The sequence below is a fragment of the Equus caballus genome, chromosome 14 (assembly GCF_041296265.1).
Source record: "Equus caballus isolate H_3958 breed thoroughbred chromosome 14, TB-T2T, whole genome shotgun sequence".
Lineage (NCBI taxonomy): Eukaryota > Metazoa > Chordata > Mammalia > Perissodactyla > Equidae > Equus > Equus caballus.
Window position 1 is genome coordinate 105,862,220 of NC_091697.1, and position 21,302 is coordinate 105,883,521.

At 51.6% G+C, this 21,302-nt stretch overlaps 1 long non-coding RNA gene across 1 annotated transcript in view; it reads left to right on the forward strand.

The window, feature by feature from the left end:
* Positions 1 to 21,302, forward strand: part of LOC111767919 (uncharacterized) — a 111,320-nt gene that overhangs the window by 7,715 nt on the left and 82,303 nt on the right. The window contains exon 2 of the long non-coding RNA XR_011425244.1: positions 19,448 to 19,576. This is a non-coding gene — a long non-coding RNA (uncharacterized lncRNA). The remainder of the gene's footprint in view (positions 1 to 19,447; positions 19,577 to 21,302) is intronic.

A 21,302-nucleotide genomic window follows, 5' to 3' on the forward strand; every position in this document is an offset into this window, starting at 1 on the left:
TGTTCAAAGTTCTTATTTCATGAATTCTTCAAGCTTTCCATTACCTATTTATTTGATTTGCTGATCAATTTGTATGAGCTGTTTATAGAGTAAGAATAAACAGCAACTGACGTTACTGAGCATTTACCATGTACCAATATTGAAGCCAAGCACACTGCATATAGAATCTCCTTTACTAGCCATAAAAACTCTCCACATGCTGTTTTAAAACCTCATTTTAGAGACAAAAACCCTGAGATACAGAGAAATTAAGCAGATTTCCTACAGGAGAGCTTTACAGGCCCTGCCAGCAAGTACACCTGTGCTGGTGGCCCTGGTCCTGCTGTGTTTTGGCGCATCTTTGGTAAGGCCTGCTATCGGTAGACCGAATTTCCTTTCTTTGTCCTCTACACATATCATCTACTCTTTTGTCTTAAAAAACTAACACATTTTTTGCCCTCTCCTTCCCCGTTTATTCTGGGAGAGCTTTTCAAGTTCGTTCTACATGTTGCTGCTTCGATTTCCCTGTCTCCTTTACTGTCATCGGTGACGCCTCCAGATCTCGCCCAGCTCCCTTCTCCCCGGCTGGACTGTCTGTGTGCTCCATTGTGTCGCCCTCTCGTCTCGTCGTGTTCTCTCAGTTCAGCTTTTTGGCTTCTGCTCCTGTTTCAGAGAGGCCCTATAGTCTTCGATCCTATTGAAGATACAAAAACATTTCATGATATTTTCTCTTTGTTTTCAACAGTAAAGCATTTTCAAAGGCTTGTTCATCTTCTTGATCTTTAGGGTATTGTTCCCTTTCTCTCGAGCTCTGGCACTTTTTCCCTAGGCCTCCTGTTTAGTTTATTGTTTACTAATCCTTAGATCAGACACGTTCCCTCTGGATTCAGGGTTTGCCAGCACGCAGATTTTGTGGCTCTGCTGTACAGAATGGGATCCTCGCACCCTACTGCCTGATTCTAACATGCTGAAACCAAGGGGGTTCGTGGAAATTTACAACTGTAGCACAGCTAGAGTCCTCATAACCTTCTTTCTTACTAACACGGCTTCATTGTGAGGGCCACACTTCCCATGATGCAAAGCATCCTCATAGACCCCTTCTGCTTCCTGCTCCTTGTGTTCATTCCACAGATTTGCTGGAAAATTTGGGTGGGTTGGGATTAGCAGGAGAGGATAAGATGGGGAGCAGATGATTGGCATTTTGCTCTGGCATCTTAGAAATGCTCACACAATAGAGGGTCAGTTACCCAGTTTCCCACCTGGCATTGACCCTGGGCCTTTGAGAAAGCGCAGACGGTGGGGAAGGACCAGGGCCACCTTACTGTCTTTGTCATGGGTGGGCTTCCCTGTTCCAGGAGAGCAACAACAGCCTGGCCGCTCACTGTGTCTCTGAATCCACCTTCAGCCATCTCTGAGTTGGTGGAGACTCCCTCCATGTTTTTTGTGCCATTTTTGAGGTTCATTCTTCAAAATGTGGAGTCATATGTATGTCTAGTGGGAAGTTGGGAGAGGCGGATTCAGGGGCTGCTAGCCGGGTACCATTGAAGGACAGGAAGTCCTTCACGCTGTGAGTTTTTGCTCTACCTTTCCTCCCACACCCTGAGCCTGCCTGAATGGGTGTCGACGGCGCTCAGCATCACAATCATCACTGACACCTCTTCCTTTACGTGTCAATTGCCAGGTTTTTCGCCATGTTTCTCGCGTGTGTGGTCGTCTTGCCATCCCCACCACCCCCCAGGGTCAGGTCTCCACTCTTGGCCATGGTGCTCTGTGCTGGCCGGCTGCCTGGGCTCCCAGCCATCAGCCTGTCCCCTTCTCCATCCTTCAGATTACTGTTAAATGCACTGCACCTGAGGACAGCCTGGGAGTGTTTCCTGGCTCCCAAGCCCTGCAGTGGCTCCTCTTGGTGATGCAGTAAACTCCAGGTGTACATTGACTTTCTGGGTCCCCATGACCTGTGTCCAACCTACGTGACCAGTCCCAGCACCTTTACTCCACTCCTGTGTCCTTGTTCTGCTAAACTGGATTGCTCCCCCCCCATTTCCAAATGTGGTCAATATTTTCTGTCTCTATTCCTTTATTTAAGCCATTTCTTCTTCTGGGATCTCCTTCTCTTTCATTTTTTTGGCTGCAATCTTATCTGTCTCCCAGGACCCTCATTAAGATGTGAGCTTCTCTAGGAGGCCTGAATGCAGTCTCTTCTTTATCTGAGCCCTGACATCTGGATCACCTAATTGATATATTCTGCTTTGTGTTGGAGTTTGTATGTGCATGTGTGTGTGTGTACTACCTGCTCTCTCCCTTTCAGATTGCACGTTATTCTATCTTGCTAAGCGTTAATTTCCTGATCAATAAAATGAGTATAATATTAGAGCTAAACTCATCCATTTGAGGCATTGTTGAATGACATAATGCATCGAGAGTGCTACACAGAGAGCTCGACCCACAGTAAGCGCTCAGTAAATATTAGGGAAGGAAATGAACAAATAATTCTTCTGATTTCCCGCCTTGATCCCATATTATTTCAAATGGAAGACATACTCCTATCCTAAACTTTGCTAACTTTGCGAGGCTCTCAGTCCCAGTTGTATTGTACGTTTTTTCTTGAGCACTGGCAGGAAGTTTAGGGGCGAGGAGAGAGTGAGCCAACGCAAGGACCGTTAGTGAAAACCACGGGCCTGAACAGCTGGATCATGTGCACAGACAAGTCCGGCTGAATCTCCAGGAATGCATCAACCATGGGACGGTGACAGGTTTTTGGGGAAAGTTGGGAGATGCTTGAAAAGAGGCCAGAATGCAGAATAAAACAACTCTTAGAGCTGGGTTTTCAAAACCAAAGTCGCCGTCACTCCCAACGCCCTTCGGAAAGATGGCAGATTTATGTGTAAACAGACCTCTTCGTTTTCTTGAGATCCTTAGGAAATTGGAGAGTTTTGGTTTTTTGAGCAGCTTCGTAATGGACATTGCGTCGGGGATGGGGTCTGCCATTGCTTCACCCGTGCAACGCTGTTCTCCCTAAGGGACCGTGCCGCAGGCTCCCAGAGTGAATATTGCAAAAGCCACTAAGAATGTTTCTTCTCAGGTAACATTTTCTGGTATAAAATATCTTGGCTTAATATAGTCGGAATACAGTGAAGTGTAATGTGGTCAACATGATAGCTTTCTGACATACGATATCGTCGTCTTTACTTCTGTCTTGGTTTCTGTGGTGTCAGAGCTCCAGAATGAGTCAAGATGATAAATCCTTAGCTAAGGCAACATAGAAGCCCCCATGGTCCGTACAGGATTTATAGTCTCATGTGTTTCTCAGGAGAGAAAGCATGAAGTAATGTAAAGGACCCTGGAGGGGAGTCAGGATTCAGTTTTAATACCTCGGGAGGGTGAAGCCGACAGGACCTGGGCCCAGCATTGACCACCGTGGGCCTTATTGGTTAATTAAAAGGAATTGGGTTCCAGAGTTCTTAAGGCTCCTTCCAAATATGGGCTTTTCAATTCTAAGGTTTCTTCTGGCTGGAGAAGAGCAGGTCATGTTGGTTAGGTCTCTGGAATCAGCAGGCCTGGTTCTGAATCCTGACTCAGCCCTTTTGTAGCTGAGATCTTAGACTGCCCCTTACTCACCCTGGGCATCAGTTTCCCTATCTGCAAGATGAGGACAGTAACATTACTTCTGGTATCAGATTGGGTTTGTAGCTGGTGCTGATTCAGCTGCTCAACAGACTTCCGAGGGACCCAGGTCTTTCTGACAACTTTACCACCTTTAATTTTCATCTTTGTACTTGCTGCCTCATCTTGCAAGATGATGTGGTCGCTCCAGAGGTTGTCTTCATTCGTGGTAGGAAACAGCGGGTAGAAATGGGAGGGCATAGCAGGATTCAAAAAAAAGGCAAGTCTGTGTTTCAGGACAGCTTCCTCCTTTTCTCCAGAAAGGAAAAACTTCTCCAAAGCTCCCGGATGATTTACCCTTAGATCTCATCGGCCAGAACAGGCCACAAGGCCCCTCATCTGTGAGGAAAGCTGCAAAGTCTTTTCCAGCTTCTGCAGGAGAGGTCAAGGGAGAAGAGGTTGGAGGGCTTTGGGGTGGGCCAGCAAACAGGTGTGCCACGCTGCCCACGGTGAGGTCAGGATGTCACTGGGGATAACGGTCAGTGCTGGTCGAGCGCCTAGCACAGGGCCTGAGCCAGGGCCAGCGCCTGACAACTGTCAGCTAGTGTTCTCTGAGAGCTTGTTTTTCTCCCTCTGCACCTGATTCAGTCTCAACACGGTGATCGTCAGCCAGAGACGGTGTGTGAATCCAGAATCCCTGATACACACTTGGCGTTAGGAAGCTCTCTGACTCCCTTCCTATACAGTGATGCATCACCTCCCTGTGTGTTTGCTCATTCTGGCTTCAGTGTGGGGCCCAGGAGCCCAGCCCAGATGTGCTGAAAGGAAAGCTGAGTGGCAGGGAGGCTGAGCTTGTCCTGGACAAGGTGTCCTGCTGGCTCTAGTCCCTCTGAGAAAGCCACAGGGAGTTCCTCATGCACAGGGTGCCGTGCCGTGCACAATGCCCCTTCTACCTGGCCTTAGCGGTTTGGACAGATGATGGAGCCCAACTCAAAGACAGCTACCAAGAGGCTGCAGTGAGATTTCTGCCCAAGAAGCAAGCTCCGTACAGTGTGGTCATTGACTGAAGTCATCAGCCCCTCCATCTTAGAGTCACTCTATGAATACAAGATTCTAGAGTCGTCCAGAAGCAAGCGGCACATAGAGAGGGGACGGGTAAGCAGAGGCCAGGAGGAACAGAAGCCGTGAGTGGGCGGAAGCCATGAGGTAGCCGGAGGAAGTCGTTGCAGAAGCTGTGGAAGGTGAACGGAGAGCGGTTGAGTTTTCCTGATGGGAGCCGTGGCCATGCTGGGAGGGACGAGAGGACCAGATCCCCGAAGGTGCCGCTTTGCCAAAGGTTGCTGGAGCCAGCCTGTATCCCTGAGCGTGTCCCAACTGTCCCCTGGCTTGGCGACTGCCCCTCTTGCTCCCCCTGTGTCCCTATATTAGCCCCCAATTCTAGGGTAACTTGTGAAAGTCTGTGATCCTGGTAACTACAGAGCCTGACTCACGAAGGAATTGAAATAATTTAGGTGTCACCGTGTGCTCTTCTGCTCCCAGTGGGGTGAGAGAGGGAGGGAGACTGACGTGCAGGCCTCGGAGTCCATTTCCCACACCAGTTGCCCGTGTGGAACAGCCGCTCTCCTGGTGGGAGAACCCAGCTGAGGACAGGCTGCCATTCTGTTTCGGGCAGGCACAGTGGCTCAGTGACCTGGCACCGGGGCCCCTGCCTGCGGACTGGGCGTCATGCGGTGGGTCGGGGGTGAAGGGTGTCCTTGGAAAGGAATTCAGGGGAGCCTACTTTGCCCCAGACGCCGGTTCCATTTACGTAATCCTCCCTCGGCTGTTGCTTGTGTAATTCAATTATTTGATTGACTTTATATTGTGCGATGCTGGAAGAGGTGAAGAAACAACAGGTTTTTGGCTGTACCCTCTGGCCCGCTCTGTTCTGTCTTGTTGGCTTTAAGGATTCACGAAGCTTTGTGTCGCTGCCAGCTGTCTCCTGGGTGTTTCTCACAAGCAGCATCCTGTTTCCCACATGCGTGTCTCCAAGGGGTCCACAGGAAGTGGGACAGGGACCCACTCCTTGAGTTGCTGGCACCTGGGTGGGGCATGCATGTCGCAGGGTTTGTGTGAAGTCCCTTCATGGGCCCAAGGTTGCAGACTTAGTGCCATTTTCTCCCTCTCTCCCTGGGAGAAATGGCCGTATTTGTCCTATTGGAATGATCTCGTTCTGTCTGGCAGATCTGACACAAGTTTACACAGCTTTAAACCCCGGTTCCCTGACATCTTGGCTCGCGGAGCTCCTAGCGTGGAATTGTGAAGCCACATTTCAGCTTCCTTTCCAGGCCTGTGTCTTCTTAATTTATGAATGCAGAGGTTCTGCCATTTCTTGCCGAGCTCCCATCCCTCTGTTATTTTTGACACATTTTCCCCCTTTCCTTTCAGCTTTAACCAAACCCAAATAAGAACTCCCTGACTTGTAAACACTCAAGTTAGGAAATGTTTCCCACACATGGCTGGATGGCCCTCCCCATGCTGGGAACGGGGTGGAGGCCCTCGGTCGGGACCTGGTGGTGGTGGTGGGGGGAGCTGACCAGCTCCCTGGTCCCCCGCTGTCGCTGGCTGAGTGTGCCTCGTAGATCACGGTGGGTGGGACACAGGGTGTGGGGGCCTGTTCGGGCCTGACATCTGGAGTTAAAATCTAAATGCATTTTCCCTTAGAAACAGTGTTATTCTTGAAGATCAGAAAGCCCGCTTTACCCCTTATAGAGCTAAATGTTATGGTATAAGTTCTATTAGTGATTTTAGACTCTGAATACACGTTAGAATCACCTGGGGGTGCTTTAAAACCCTGCCTGGGTCCCTCCACCGCAGAGTCCGACGGAGCTGGTCTACACAGTTTCCCGGGAAATTCTGCAGGCAGGCCTGAGTGACCTGGGCGTCTGTAGCAGGGCTGGGGCTGGGGGGGAGGCTGAGAGGCGCACGGGGCCAGAGTTTAAGGAGGTGCTCGCTCCAGGGTCGGCTGTGTTCTGGGGTCGTGTGAGGAACTTAGTCAACATGGGACTTGATGTTTAGCCTGGAGATGAGTTTTCAGTTTAAAACTTGCACGTTGTAAGAACGTCTCTAGGGCACGACCGTTTTGTAATTTGGGGATTCTTCCCTTCCTCTCTTCCTGCTTCTGCTTCTCTAATGTCGTTTCTCTTTCTAACTCCTCTCATCCCAAGCCTCTTCGTTGTTTTCCTCTCCCCCGACTTCCAGCACTTTCTTCTTCTCCTGTCGCCTCTTCCTCCCCAGAGGGCGGGCACTTCCCTTTCATTCTTCTGTGTGACTCTGGCCATCCCTGTGCTGCGTCCCCTCCCGCCTTCTGGGCCTGTTCACTTGGTTTGCATCTCTGTCTGTCTTTTCTCCCTCCCCCTGTTCCTTCCACCCCAGCACACCCTTCATTGCCCAACAGTCAGCCAAATGGCTCCAGTGTGAGAACTCCTCCCGAGGCTCTTTTTGTTACCGAGCGTTGGCTGAGTCCGGCTCCAGCTGCTTTTTGTGGACCGATGCTCCGCCGGCCCGGTCACACCACCGGCTTTGCTGGGCAGTGTGGGCAGCAGTGGGGGCGGGGCGGGAGGAGGAAGCAAAGATTGGAAATGATAGAAAGATTCAACTGTCACTCCCTCTTCCTCTCCCTGAAGCTACATTGAGGAGTGAAGATAAATGCCGGTAAAAGTTTTAAAACCTTGATTCACGGTGGCCTGGAAGCAGGGTCCCCTCCTCTGTCCCATGCCTGGCCGCACAGCCACCCAGTCTGATCCTGATCGTGTCAGCCCTCTGGGTGTGCTTGGACAGGAGCGGTCCCATCGTCTTCTCCCTCGGCCCCTCCAGCACCTGGCCCTTCTGCCGTCAGGAGCGAGCACCGTGCCTCACCGCCGGGCAGGACGGCCAGAGCCGGGCCCGCACCCCCTCATCTTGTGTGGGAACGATGAGGATGAGGGGAGAGCTGAGAGCCACAGTATCACGTGGGAAGCTTTGAAAGGTTTCCTTCCTGCCGGACGTTGTCAGCCCAGGCGGGAAATGCAGCGTCCTTGGGAATTCGTCTCAGAGAGACTGTGGGAGAGGAATGAGGGCTTGTCCACGGCTCTGCTGCCTCAGCCACATGCGGTTGCTGTCACTCTGGAACCTTGGCCTGTTCTCACGGGCTTGGTTCCCGCCTGCACCCCAGGAGGTGGGTTGGGGGTAGACCCTCTGCCCGGCTGGTGGGGGGACTGCCTCGGGCCCCACTGCTCACAAGGAGCACAGCTTGGGTGTAACCACGTGTGTGGGACCCTCACCGGGGCCCAGCCCAGAGACCATCCTGCCGGTCCATGTTGGCATTAGTAGGGTGTCACCAAGAGGCTAAGGTTGCCCACAGCATACCTCTGAGAGCCGGGTGGCACAGTGGTCACCATACCCTTCACTCTGCAGGGGCGCAAAGGAGGACAAGGAAGTGATGACCTTTGGGCCCTGAACGGGTGACCGAGAGGGGTGGGCTTATTTAGGCTAGCGGATCCACAGTCCCTGCAGGCAGGGGAAGAGAATACAGCAGCAGTGTTAGGACAACTGTAATAATAATAATTATCATTACGCGTTACATGCTGCATGCTACCGTCTTCAACTCATTTTCACAGACACCGTATTTGAGCCTGTGAAACAGGCACAGCTAAATCTCTTATCCCCGTGTCCGAGGAGCTCAGAGGGTTGTTAAGTGACTTGCCCAGAGTCCACACGGCTAGCAAACTGCCGAGCTGAGGGCTCTCGTGGGCCCTGCCTGGAGTGTCTGGTGTAGATGTCATGGTTGCACCGACTGGAGGCTGGCCCAGCTGCTTTGCTGAGACTCACACTGGGTGTCACCAATGGAGTGACACAAATGGGTAAAATAAAGGGCTCCAGGCAGCCTGGGAAGGGAGAGCCAAGACTGTGCAGGGCGGGAGCTCTCAGGAGGCACAGCCAAGGGGATGGGCCCTCCCGAGAGGGAGCAGTGACACAAGGGCCCGTGCCAGGGCTGTCAAGGGAGCATGAGTTCAGTCTGGCTGGAATGGGCTTGGCAGGAGGCAGTGGACGGGCAACAGCGGGGAGCTGCTGTGGGTCCTCGCAGCGGCGTTGGGGGGGCGACTGTGTGTCCGCTGTGGTCAGGAAGGGCCGTGGACCAGGGAGGAGCCTGTCTTTTCCAATGTCAGGATGCGAGTGTCAGTGAGAAACAGGGCAGAATGGGAAACCAGGGCCATCTCGAAGGAGACAGTGCACAAGCTGCGCCCACCCACGCGGCGGAGTCGGGCAGTGGGACCAGGCACTCTTGTAGCCTCCAGGACCTAAGTCTGCCTTGGTTGCAGGGACCCTGCTCTTCAGTAGATGTGGCAGGTTGTATTCCCCAGGATGGCTGTGCCATCACCTCCCAGCCCATACGCTTTCTTACAGTCGCTTTAACGTTCCTCTCACGGAGAGGTGGGGTCTGCGTTTCCTCTCTGCACCCTGGCAGGCGTGTGGCTACGGCAGAAGTGGTGCTATACGGCTTCCAAGTCTAGTCCTAGAGGAGATGTGGCTTCTGCCGTGTTCACTAGACTCTGCTGCTGAGCCCTGAGCTGCCAAGTAAGCAGTCGACCGCTCTGAGGCCGTGTGCTGGGCGGAGGCCCAGACCAGTCCATGAGGGAAGACCACGGACAGGCCCTGAGTTTGCATGAAGAGAGAGATGTCTGGCCAGTCTCCAGCTGTGTCGGCTCCCCCACTGTTCCAGCTCCAGCCACCTCTGACTACAACCCCATGAGAGACCCTGAGCCAGGACCACCCAGCTGAGCCCTTCCCAGATTCCTGAGACAGACCAAAGAAGAGAGATGATAATTTACTGCCGTGGTTTAAAACCACCCGCTTCAGGGGGGACTTACGAGGCCGCAGTAACTGGAACCCGGTTTTCACGGACAGAGGGTGCTGAGCCCACCGGGGGCGGTTGTGGACAGCTGGGCTGCATGGGGAGGGTGACCCAGGGTCAGAGGCTGAGGCTTGTGCTTGAGAAACAGCATGACTAACACGGCACGTGGCCTCTTGAGAGGAAGTGAAAACTCAAGGTGCCGTTGGCTGATTATCGAGGAAGTCCCACGTGGGGAGCAGAGTATCCCAATGGGAGCTGGAACGTGTGAGTGCTCAGAAATCCAGGCTTCTGCAGGCCGTGCCTCAGGCTTGGGTGCAGGAAAGGTCCTCAGGTGACAATGGTCCTCACGGGGTGGGGTGAGCAGTGAATGAGGCAGTGAGTCTGAGCATTCAGCACCATGCCTAGCACATAGGAAGCGCTCAAAAAACACTGGGCTATTATTATTGTCATCGCTGTTGTTGACTTCTCCTTCCTCAGGAGGTGGCTGTGGTTGTTACTGTGATTGTGCAGTCTGCCAGGATAGGCAGGGCCATGGTTGTACGAGGCCTGATATTAACCAGAAACAAAGGCCCCGATCCTCCCACGCGAGGCGTCATCTATACCACTAATAGCGCACGACGTAGAGCTTCCGACGACACGATCAGACCATTTGACTTCCCGATGAGGTAGGCAAGCTGATAGTTTCACAGCTCCAGTTTCCAGACGAAGCCCAGAAAATTCACTGACATCCAAAAATCTTACAGCTAATGCGTAGGCGCGTTAGAACTTACTGCAGATCAGATCAGTCCTGTGTTTTCCCTGCCTCCTGGAGGCCGAGGCCTCAGGCTCAGCTCCCTAACTCCCTCCTGACCCGAGACCAGAGCAGGGTTGAAGCTGCAGATGGCAGCAGGCCCGGTGGTCCCAGCTGTGATGAGCGTAGGCCAGAGAGGATGGGGACGGGGCAGGGGTCCTCACGGCTTGCCTGTCCTAAGAGGGAGTGAGGGCCCCGGCATGGGGACCGTAATGCTGCTGGCCAGTGTTGGTGCTGTGACTCCCGGGCAGCACCACGCTCTCTGAGTCGCAGGCAGTAGCAGACTTCTCTCTCCAAGTCTTCGTGGAGTTTCCCCCAGTAGGGACTCGTGTCTCCTCCCTCACTGCAGACACGTTTCCAGAAATTTATTCCTGTCACACGGTACAGCCTGGTTGTAAGCTGCCCATATGTGAACCATGCTGTCCCCTCTCCCCTCACGCAGCGTTAAAATGTGGGCGTGTAAAACACTCCTGCTTAACTGAAAATTCGTGTCACGTTGGTGCTCTGAGTCTGTCCCTTCTGCAACCTGATGGAGCTGGATGTCTCAGAATAGGGGCTAAAGCCCCAAAGCTGAGAACAGTGGGCGAAAAGTGCCTCTGCAGTCTAGAGAAAGCCGCCAAGGAGCTGTGGAATGGCCCTCCAGGGTTTGTTAAGGGGTGGCCTGGCTGGGGGCCGGCCCGGTGGCGCAGCAGTTAAGTGTGCACATTCCTCTTCGCTGGCCCGGGGTTCTGCAGTTCAGATCCCGGGTGTGGACATGGCACTGCTTATCAAGCCATGCTGTGGCAGGCATCCCACATATAAAGTAGAGGAAGAAGGGCATGGATGTTAGCTCAGGGCCAGTCTTCCTCAGCAAAAAGAGGAGATTGGCAGCAGATGTTAGCTCAGGGCTAATCTTCCTCAAAAAAAAAAGAAGTGGCCGGGTTGGCCTTTTGCCCTTCACCCGTGCCATCCCATGCAGTCTGTATAAGCAGAAGGTACGGATTCCTAGAAAGGGGAGTCGCTGAGCGGTGAGCTGAGGGCTTTTGGGGACAGGGCTGTGGCATTTGCCCTCCCTCTCCATGGTGTGCCCTCAAGTCAGGGGAGGGAAGGCCAAGAAAATGCTTGTCAGATCCGCCCCAAAGGGGGTCCCTGCCCTGACGTCTGCATTTTTGAGAGACCCTCCCCGTGAGTCCTCCAGCACACTCCTCCCTGTGGAGCGGGAGACGTGTCCTCCTGGAGCCCCCTTCCCACCACTATCCAGGTGTCCAGTGCTACTAGATGCCGTCCAGGGCCTGCCGAGGTCCACGGCCCAAGGTGGACTGTGCTCATCCCTGGGCCTGGGCGTGGCCCCCAGACAGCTGGTCTGGGGGGATGTGAACCCATCCTGGATGTGCAGCCTGGGCGGCCACATGCGTGTGCTCGAGGCTCTTGTGCTGGGGGTGGAGATGGGGACAGGCAGAGGGGCAGAGCAGGCTGTTGGCCAGGGGCAGGTCTGGGGGTGGGAGCGACGTCTCTCTCAGATCCAAATTTCAAGGAGACTGGGAAGTCTAAACCCACACCGACCTTCCAGGCCATCGCGAGGTATATTTGTCAAGGTGGGAGGCTAGAAGATATTTTATTTAGCAGTATCATTAGCTAGATTTATAACTTTAAATCTTTGCTATTTGGCGTGTGGGCCTCCATTTGGACTCTTGTCCTGGGCCCTGCAAGGGTTGGGGTGTCCTGCCCCTCGTGGAGATTGGGGGGTGCCTGCAGAAAGGGAGGCTGGAGGCTGCTCCCTGGTGGCCCGAGTGTGAGCTCTGGAAGAACAGAGGCCCACCCAGTGCCTCCCCTGGGAGTCTGGGGGCAAGGCGGGCAGCTAGGGCAGGCACAGAGCTGGGGGGTTCACAAGAGGTTGGCAGGGTGCTCTGCAGGCACGTCATGAAGCGCGAAGAGAGGAGGTCTCCTGCACCAGGCCTCCAAGCCCGGATGAACGCCTGCGACACAGAGAACACTCAGAGAAAAGAGGTCACTGCCAAGAGGACCACCAAGCCAGAACCCTGAGCACCTTCTAGTCCCCTCCGCCCTGCTTGGACCCAGAAGGACCCAGAAGTGGGCAGGAGGAGTGATGGGTAAGAAAAAGAGGAAGAACATTCCCACATCCCTCGCCAATTCTGAGCTGAGCAGGGTCAGTCCCCCGCTACAGGAAGAAGCAGCCTCAGTGCCGAGGGAAGCAGAGGACTTGCATGAGACTTTTTCATACCTGGAAAGCTCTTCAGCGCCAAAGTGAGGCTTGTTCTTATAGGTGGAAGGAGCCCAGAAAGCTATAGGGTGAACCCAGGATGTTGTGGCGGGGTGGGGAGGGGGAGCTCATAGAGCTTGTGATGGGGGAAGGATAAACCAGTTTCCTTTTGTATCCCAACAAGCCCATTAGCCTGGTTATGCTGCCAAAGATTCTGCGCTCACGCTAACCTAGCGCTAACTAGTTACCCTTCTCCTTGGCCCTGAATCTGACTTGAACATCTTTTTACTGGTCCTTGAGTATGAGTCATCCAACCTCCCTTGGTGTCATCTGTAAAATGAGGGCGATGGTACCCTCTCCTGGAGTCAGGAGGGCTGCAGTAGTGAGGAGGTGCCCCTGAGAGGTGCCCAGCACACACTGGGTTCCCTCCTCTTTCTTTACCAGGCAATGCATGTGTTAACGTGGCTCAAGGTGGGAAATGAGAAAACTCACGGTTTTGCATGAGTGATGCCCGGGACTCAGGCTCTCCAGCCTTTCCTGGAGTAGCCCCATCAACGGCTGCTGCGCTGTGCTCTTGAGTCTGTGTCTGGGTGGCGATCCTGGCCCTTTCTGCTGTGTCTTCAGTGAAGTTCTATGCCCGTGCTGAAAAAGGCAAAGGTTGCTGGCTCAGCTCCTTCCTTCCGGGGATAATGACCTCACCATGTTTGGACAATTAACATGTCACTTTCTAATTGATGTATATTGATTCATTATTTATTCTACCATGATGATTGTGTGGCCAGAGATTACCTCTGATGCTGGTTCTTCTCTTGCTCTGTACATACTACTTCTCAGCTGGAGCTTGAGGACAATGGGCTCATTGATTCCACCCAAGTTATTGGGAAGGGTGGACTGCCGACTCTGGCGCACTGGATGCCAGCCTGGAAGTTTGTGAGTCCCAGGCTGAGTGCGGTGGGAGGAACGTGCCTCCAGTTTCCTTGCTATTTATTGCTCTGCATTAAAAGCTGTCTCTTTACTTCTCTACCTAGAACCCTTCCGCTCTCTTTGGGAACTCTCTCCTTGCCTACTCTGCTCTACTGCTCGCTTCTGTCCCTGTTTGCTTGTTTGGTTTCAGAAGAAGATGATTGCCCCACGTAGGTGAGACTCTGCGACGGAGAAACAGTGGAGGTCCTCAGGGTAGCAACAGCACAGGGAGGTAGTGATGTCCGGCTGACCTGGGACCAGCCCCTCCCCAGGCTGATGTGGGAGGAGAGTGAAGCTGTGCCGTGGCCCTTCCTTAGCCGAACTCCGTCCTGTGATGTGCAGGTGACAGTGAGCCTCTGGGCGGTATTGGAAGGCCCATTATGGAGGTTCCTTGGTATTTCTTGGCCACTGTCAGAGATGAAACCTCAGCTTTTGGGATGCGTCTGGTCAGCAGTCCCTAACTAGAGACTCTGGTGGCCAGATGGCAACAAGGCACTGACATATCAGGTGTGTCATCTCCTCTCCCTCTGCTCAGAGGGCTGGAGAAAACCAGCTCCCCGGTGTTTCAGCAGCTGTGATTCGGCCAGAGGGGCGTTGGCCCTGGCTCAGAGGGAGTCCTCTGGGAGCCAAAAGGCCTGAATGATGGCATTGTTGCATTTGAGTACCTCTGAGGAGCTGTCTGAAAGAAAAGCAGAGATAAAGTTGAAATGTTAAATGTTTCCAACGAAAGCTATCAAGGGAGAATTTCCTGACTCAGCACTTGTCGACTTTTTTTTTTTTTTGAGGCTTTTTCACAGACAACATAAGGTTGCTCTTTTTTGTGTGTGATTTTTTTGTTGTTGTTTAGGGGTTTTTTTAAGCTCATTGGTTTTCATCGATGAGATGGGTTGTACAATCCGGGGGCCGAAGCGTTGCCAGGAAAAGCCGGCAACCAGTCAGGGACCACTCGTTCTTGGTGCCAGAGAGAGCCTGAGCCTGGCCTTTGCTGCCCTGGTGGCTGCTGACGTGGGCCCCGTCCCCATCGGAACACACAGAGCTGTTCTCTAGGTAGCTCGAGTCTCAGGCCCCAGGGACTCAGGTCCCTCCTGGAGTATGTGGAGCTCCAGCTTATTAATCACATGCCATGTGGCCCTTAACTTGTGTTATGGGCTGAATTGAGTCCCCCCCGCAAATTCATACATTGACGTCCTAACCCCCAGGATCTCAGAATGGGACTTTATTTGGAGACAGGGTCTTTAGAGAGGTGATCAAGTTAAAGGGGGTGGTGAAGGTGGGCCCTAATCCAATATGGAGTTCTTAGAAAAGAGGGAAATTTGGAAACAGACCCACCACACAGAGAGGATGCCATGAAGGAGGTAAGGGCCGAGATTGGGCTGGTGCTTCTACACGCCAAGGAATGTGAAAGAATGCCAGCAGACCACGGAAGCTGGGGGAGAGGCCTGGAGTGGATTCCTGGTCTTGAACTTCTAGCCTCTAGAACTGAGAGACACAAATTTCTGTTGTCGAAGCCACCCAGTCGATGACCTTTTGTTATGGCAGTCCTAGCAAATGACTACAACTTGGGATTCTCTATTTTTCTTGTCTTCCTGTTATGGTTTCTCCCTCCCCAACCTTCTGGTGTGTCTCCTTAGATTAGACCAGGCTCCAGAGCCAGTCTGTGTTCCACTCAAAAGCTCTGCCATCCATTTCCTCGTTGTGTGTCCCTCAGCTCTCTGTGCCTCTGCTCCCTCATCTATAGAATGGGAATAATAACGTAATACTGACCTCGCAGAATAACTGGAAGAATTGGCGTGAAGCCTGCCCTGACCATGAGGAGTGTGCAGTCACCACACACTGTTGCAGTCTGCAGCCTTCCCCTCCGGGACCGTCTGCTCCAGGGACACCCTGTGGTGCTGGCACTGATGTAACGGCTGCAAGTTATGAGAAGACCTTGTTTCCGTTCAGCCTCACCACTCCTGGGACTTTATTATCTAATTGAGACATAAAACACTTGCAGGGACTGTTTACAGAGCGAGGGCTTGTGTAATTACAGGATCACAGGATCACTGTGCAGGTTCCATCAAGCAGGTCTGGACCCGGCAGCACATGAGACCCCACTGCGGGGGTGAAGGTGGGGGGGACGGATTTGAAAATAGACCACTGCCTGGCCCTTTTCCCCAGACCAGTTGCACAGAATTTCTGAACCCTGAGTGAAGTGATGAACCCATCTGTGCTTTAATTTCCTCATCTGCAAAATTATGGTGATCCTTGTGGCCCCTTCAAAGGGTTGTGGTGAGAACTGATGCGTGTAAGTGCTTGAAACAGTGCCCACCGCATACAAACACTCAAGAAGTGTGAGCCCTTGTTGGTAACTAAATATTCAAACATTATACCCAGTAGACTCTGTTCCAGCCTTACACATGTTTGTTGATTTCCATTTGCTTGAAAAACTCTGAGAATGACTGTCTCCAATGGCCCTCTCCTGTAAGGGCTGTGGCAGTTCCACAATCCTGGTTGGTGAGGAGGATTGTCTGGCTAGGGGACTGTGTCCACGGAGCAGAAGCAGGAGGAGAAGGAGGACATCTTCTGGCTTGCCATTTGAGGCCCGCCATGCTTTAGCAGATGTCAAGCAGCACACAATATTGAATCTTGATTTTAGGTCTGGCTCCTCATTGTTTTCTTTTGTCTCCTTCCTTTTCCTCACTTCCTGTGCTTCCCTTTCTCTCTCCTGGTTCTCAAGCAATGTTTAGAGTCTAAGACAAAGACCTGGGCTCAGGGGCTGGCCCTGCCACTTGCCAGCTGTGCAACTGCGGGTGAGGTTCTCCACGTCTTTCAGCTTCTGTTTCTTCATCCTTATAGATCAGAAAAGAAAAGTCTCTTTTTTAAGTGCCTCTGTTTTGATATTTAAACGGAAGGCTGAGAAGCACTTTTGCCACGGTGGAGCGTGATCAGTAAATGTCATTCATGATCACTTAGGTGGCCTGCCTCTAGGGGTGACGTTCGCGGCCAAAGAGTGCTCTTGGTGGCTGGGTCTCAGAGCCCATCTTGGGGTGAGGCGGTGTCAGCCCTGCTAAGGTGGCAAGGATAGGACGGCCCTGATGAGCGTGGCCTTCATAAGACTCTAGCTGAGGTATCATTTCTTGCTCAAGAACCTCAGGGCTCCAGCCAGCACCACCTGCACCCTCAGGCTTTGAAAAAACACAGCAACAATAGCTGTGGGGGCCACGCGATACTCTCTTATCTTCCACCGTTGATCTGTGCCAGCACAATCAATTCTTCCACTGTCTTGTTTGGTAACTTGGAAACTGTGCTGAGCATCTGTGATAACCATTTTGGCTGGAACCAACATCCTTTTGGAGGTGAGGAGGGAAAAAAGGAAAGTGATGTGACATGGACAAGGGACAGGCGAGTCTAAATTTTGGCAGAAGTGGATTGAGTTTTTGAAAGCAGGCAACTAGAAAGAGAATATTGTTCCAGCTCCTTCTTTTTTCTTTGTTCTCTGGGCCCACGTTTCCAAGAGCTTTAATTTTCAAAACTGCAACAAGAAAGTGTATTAATCTTAAATGTCTCCCATTAATCACCAAGTCCAGCCCAGGGGTGAGACAAAGACGACCCACTTGCACAGTTGATTTCCTGGTAATGGAGGGTCAAGGCCTGCCCTTACATTTCCCCTCTGGTCTAGCTATTGGAGAAAGCTTCCCCTTAGGAAGTCCCCATCCTGGAACAATTTTGCAAGGGAAAATTGCAGACAGGAATAGCCCCTGACATGACAATATTTCTCCTAGGGAAACAGGTGAGCAGAATAGCATCGTGATTGTAAATTCTGGCCTTACCTCTGAGAATGGTAGGATTAAATTAGAGAACTAAATAAAGTAGGCAATTCAGTGTGTGACGTATTAAGAAGTCTGCAATAAATAGTCAGTATTTGCTCTACCCCTTCTAGGGGAGGCACTATGCTGAGCATATAACGTTTACCGTCATTTGATCTTCATCATATTTTATGTGTCAGGTACCATCATTCTCCCCTGGTTTACATATAGGGCAACCAAGAGACTAAGTAACTTGCCCAAGTCACACAGCTAGTAAAGATGGAACCAGGATTTTCCCCCATGTTGTTACAGTATATTATTGTGGAATTATGCACCTTCTACCCCAGTGACCACTGGGGTCCTTGCAAGCATATTAGTAGTGACTGAGCCATAAGGCAATGAGTGCCCTGCTTTTGCTGATCAACCCCTGAGTTCTTCTCTAGAAACTGAGAATTCTACAGCTTTAATAGGTAAGAGTACAGGGGTTGCTTTAGCACGCCCAGGCAGCATTCCAGGGGTTAAGATGCGCTTTAAAAGATTTTAAAGGGATGCCCTTTTCTGGCCCTGGCAAATTTCATCTCATAAATGTCAGTTAAGCTGCTCGGTTGCCCAGCAGGCGGTCTGTCCCAGATTCCTCATCAGTGCTGCGTCATGAGGGATGCGAAGGATGTGGTGTGGGCTCCACAGAGGGGCCAGTCCAGATGTGCAGCCTTAGGGGCTGGGGGAGGGCTTCCAGAACCTGAGAGTAGTGCTGAGGAGCGGCTTCAGACTCTGGGAATACTCTGAGCAGTGAATAGGTGAGTTCTTTTTCATATGGTGGAAGAGAGCCCTACCCTCTAAAGAAGTTTGCAGAGCTGCGAGTCTAACAGTTTCTATACAATGCCTGTGTCCCACAGGCAGAATCTAGAAAAACCCCATGGGATCAGAATGGCCCAATTTGGAGACTCCTAAGCCAATCTTTGGTCACCCTACAAGCCATTCTGTCTTCACGCGGTTGCGTGTGGGTAGGGCTGAGCAGAGAGCGTGTTCAGAAACACCTTAATGATGTCAGGACACTTTTCATTGCTCATTTATCACTTAACAGCTCAGATTTGTAATGTGCTACCCATGGTCTCCCTTTAGCACAGACAATGCAGTCTTTCAACAGTGTGCGGCTCAGTGGGAAGAACTCTGCTGAAAGCAGAGTGGTGGTGCCTGCAGCCTGCCCCTTTGGGGAGGAGGGGTGTGTGGGGGCAGGTGGGGACCAGATGCCTGGCTGCAGCCGGGCTGGGGGATGAGCACATGGAACAGCCACTTCTGGATCCACTTACTCATTTCTCTGTGCTGAAAGGTGTCATATAAATGCTAAATAGAACAGAGAGAGCTGGGGCCCATTTATTTGCATTTCGTCTAATGTGAGCAGATGCAGATAGAAAAGCAGCTTAGCCACGGCCGTTCACCTGCCCCACCAGCCCTAAGGTCTTCGGTCCGTTTCAATGTAGCCCATGTCAGTTCCGCTCCAGGGCTGCGGCAGACGTGGTGGGGGCACAGAGGGGCACACGCCTCTGTCCTCAGTGGGTTTACACAACTTACTGGGGAGACAAGTTTAACCACAGGAACCATCCGGGGACAATACATCCCAGCATATGGTGAAGTGGTAAGTCGTGGAGGCAGATGACGTGCTGGAGGAGACCACGGAAGAGAGAGCACCGTGCATGCTGGCTGGGCAGCAGGCCTTCTCGGGGCGCGGGGGCTGGACTTGCCCTAGGAAGGCGGCGAGGGAGTCGCTGGGCAGAGATGGGGAGAGGAGACAATCTCAGCCCTTGGCAGGACCTTCATATCTCTGCTCTCCTGCCAACACGCCTCCCTCGGCCTCCTCCCTTTGGAAGGTTGGGTCCTCCTCATCTTTTAGGGCTTGGCTTACATGTCACGTTTCCAAGAGGTCTTCCCTGGCTGGTGTGTCTAACAGCAGCGCTCTCCACGGCACCGTCCTCTATCACTGTGTTCTATTTCTTCCTCCCTCCACTGAACACAGTGAGTAATTAGTATTTGCTCGTTGCTGTCTCCCCTTTGGATCATACCCATCTCACAGGCAGGGACCCTGGACATCTGTTTCATTCAGTGTTGTCATCACACACAAGCACATCTCTTGGGCTGACAGGGTGCTCAGTAAATACTTGTTGAATGAATGAGTGACATTTTGAGGAGAGCTTCATTTAGCAAATATATTTGTTGGAATCCAATTGAATCCAAGCTCTTGTTCTATATTCCAGGAAGAAAATCCAGAGATGCCGTAGTGCTGGCCCAGAGCTGGGTGTCTTTCGGGACAAAGAGTTCTCATTACGACACAAAACAACAACAACAAAGCAAGAACAACAGAGCAGTGGATGTAACCATGCCAGGCAAGCCTGCATGTTAAGAAACAGAATAAAAAGAAATAAAAATTTATGAACAGTCGCACAGGGCCCTGCATATGTGACTTGCTATTAGGCATAATATGGTGCACGGCATTTTAGTCTTGGGCCCTGTCCGAGGTGGTTTGTTACTGGATGAAGTGGGAGGACCTTGTGAAAACACAGGTTTGCCTAAAACATGGTCCCAGACCTGGACCCAGAGAGCAATGTTACAGGGACGTTCCAATATGGTTGTAAGAAGGGGGTAGAGTTCTCATTTCATTCTCTGTTCCAATTCTTGCTTTGAACAAATGGGTAGCCTGAATTAGTCTCCTTTTTAAAAACAATTGTTTTGTTTGGTGAAGATGAGAACAGCCACATCAGCTCTAACGGAGGAAGGACAATTTCTAAAGGTGAATATCCTTGGCTATGCAGTTGATTGCAGTCTTATTCAAATTTAACCTGAGCCACCTATCATTTTAATTATAGAAATTAGAGGCCTCAAATCAGAAACACCCTCAAATTTCCTTGAATGGTTAAAAAGGATCTCTCTTTCACTTCTGTAAAATTTCATTTGGGAAAGGACGGGGAAGTGGGGGGAGTTATGACCAGAAAGCATGGAGACCGTGAATTCCTAATGTTGGCTCTGCACAATTAGTGCCTTGCCACTTCTTATGCAACCTCACCAGCAGAACCAGAAAGGTAGCATGTCTGTAGAAATTGCTCCTCCCCACTCCTCCACCCCCACCTCCCACCGGCCTGGGAAAGTCAAATTGTCCGCGGAAAAATACATTTTAATATTGAAAACAATCTTCTGATTGGACTGTGGCAAATTCTCGAAGCTGCCATGTAGGAATCTTTTACAGGAGCTTTAAAATTCTATAGATCAGGTGCTTTATGATTTATAGAAAATAAAAAATAAAGCTGGTGGCTTGAGTTAAAAAACATTTAGTCAGGCCTGCCTATGATCTCCTTAACATTAACTAAGAATACGGCTCGCGTTCCACCATTATCCTTGGGTTGTGGTGACCGTCAGAAGCTGGGCTCCATGAGAGACCGCTTCCTGGACTGGTCCTCCCCGCCCCACTAGCCTGTCTGTCCCCGCCCCCTTGCCGAGTCCTGTTTCTCAGGCGGAGAAGAGATCCCGCTACAGCCTAACTCAGGACTGCTGTGACGGACCTACTCCTTTCCTACCCTTCTTTGCTTCAGGATGTCGTGTGCAGTCATCGGTCCATCCTCACATTCTCTGCCCACAGTCTGTGTAGCTGTGCTGGAAGGGAACTTTTCCTGAGCCAGACTCTAGACCGTAAATATATGCAGACGGCTGAACCCTGTAAAGTGTTGTAAACTACAGGTCACGATGTAGTTTGGATACAGCCATTTACAAAAAGCAATGTAATTTTCAAATTCTCTCTGTTCTCCAAGCTCTGGAACTGAATCTTTCCCGAATCTTCTTTATATTGTGTAATCAAAAACTGGGATATTTGATCACCCTAAATTAATAAGAAAAATGATTCTGGAAGATGTGCTGTCACTGAGATTTGCTCGGAAGATGTCAGAGAGTGGGCGTCAGCATGGGGAATCTCTGCGGATGCAGTGACTCGTTCCTTCTGACTGCCTTAAGACTTTCTTCTTCCTGCTACTGAGAGGAATGCATCCCAGACGCCTAGATCCCTCAGCATGTGAGTGGAATCACCAGCATGGAAACCAAAGGGACCGTCTGCCTTCTGGCCTG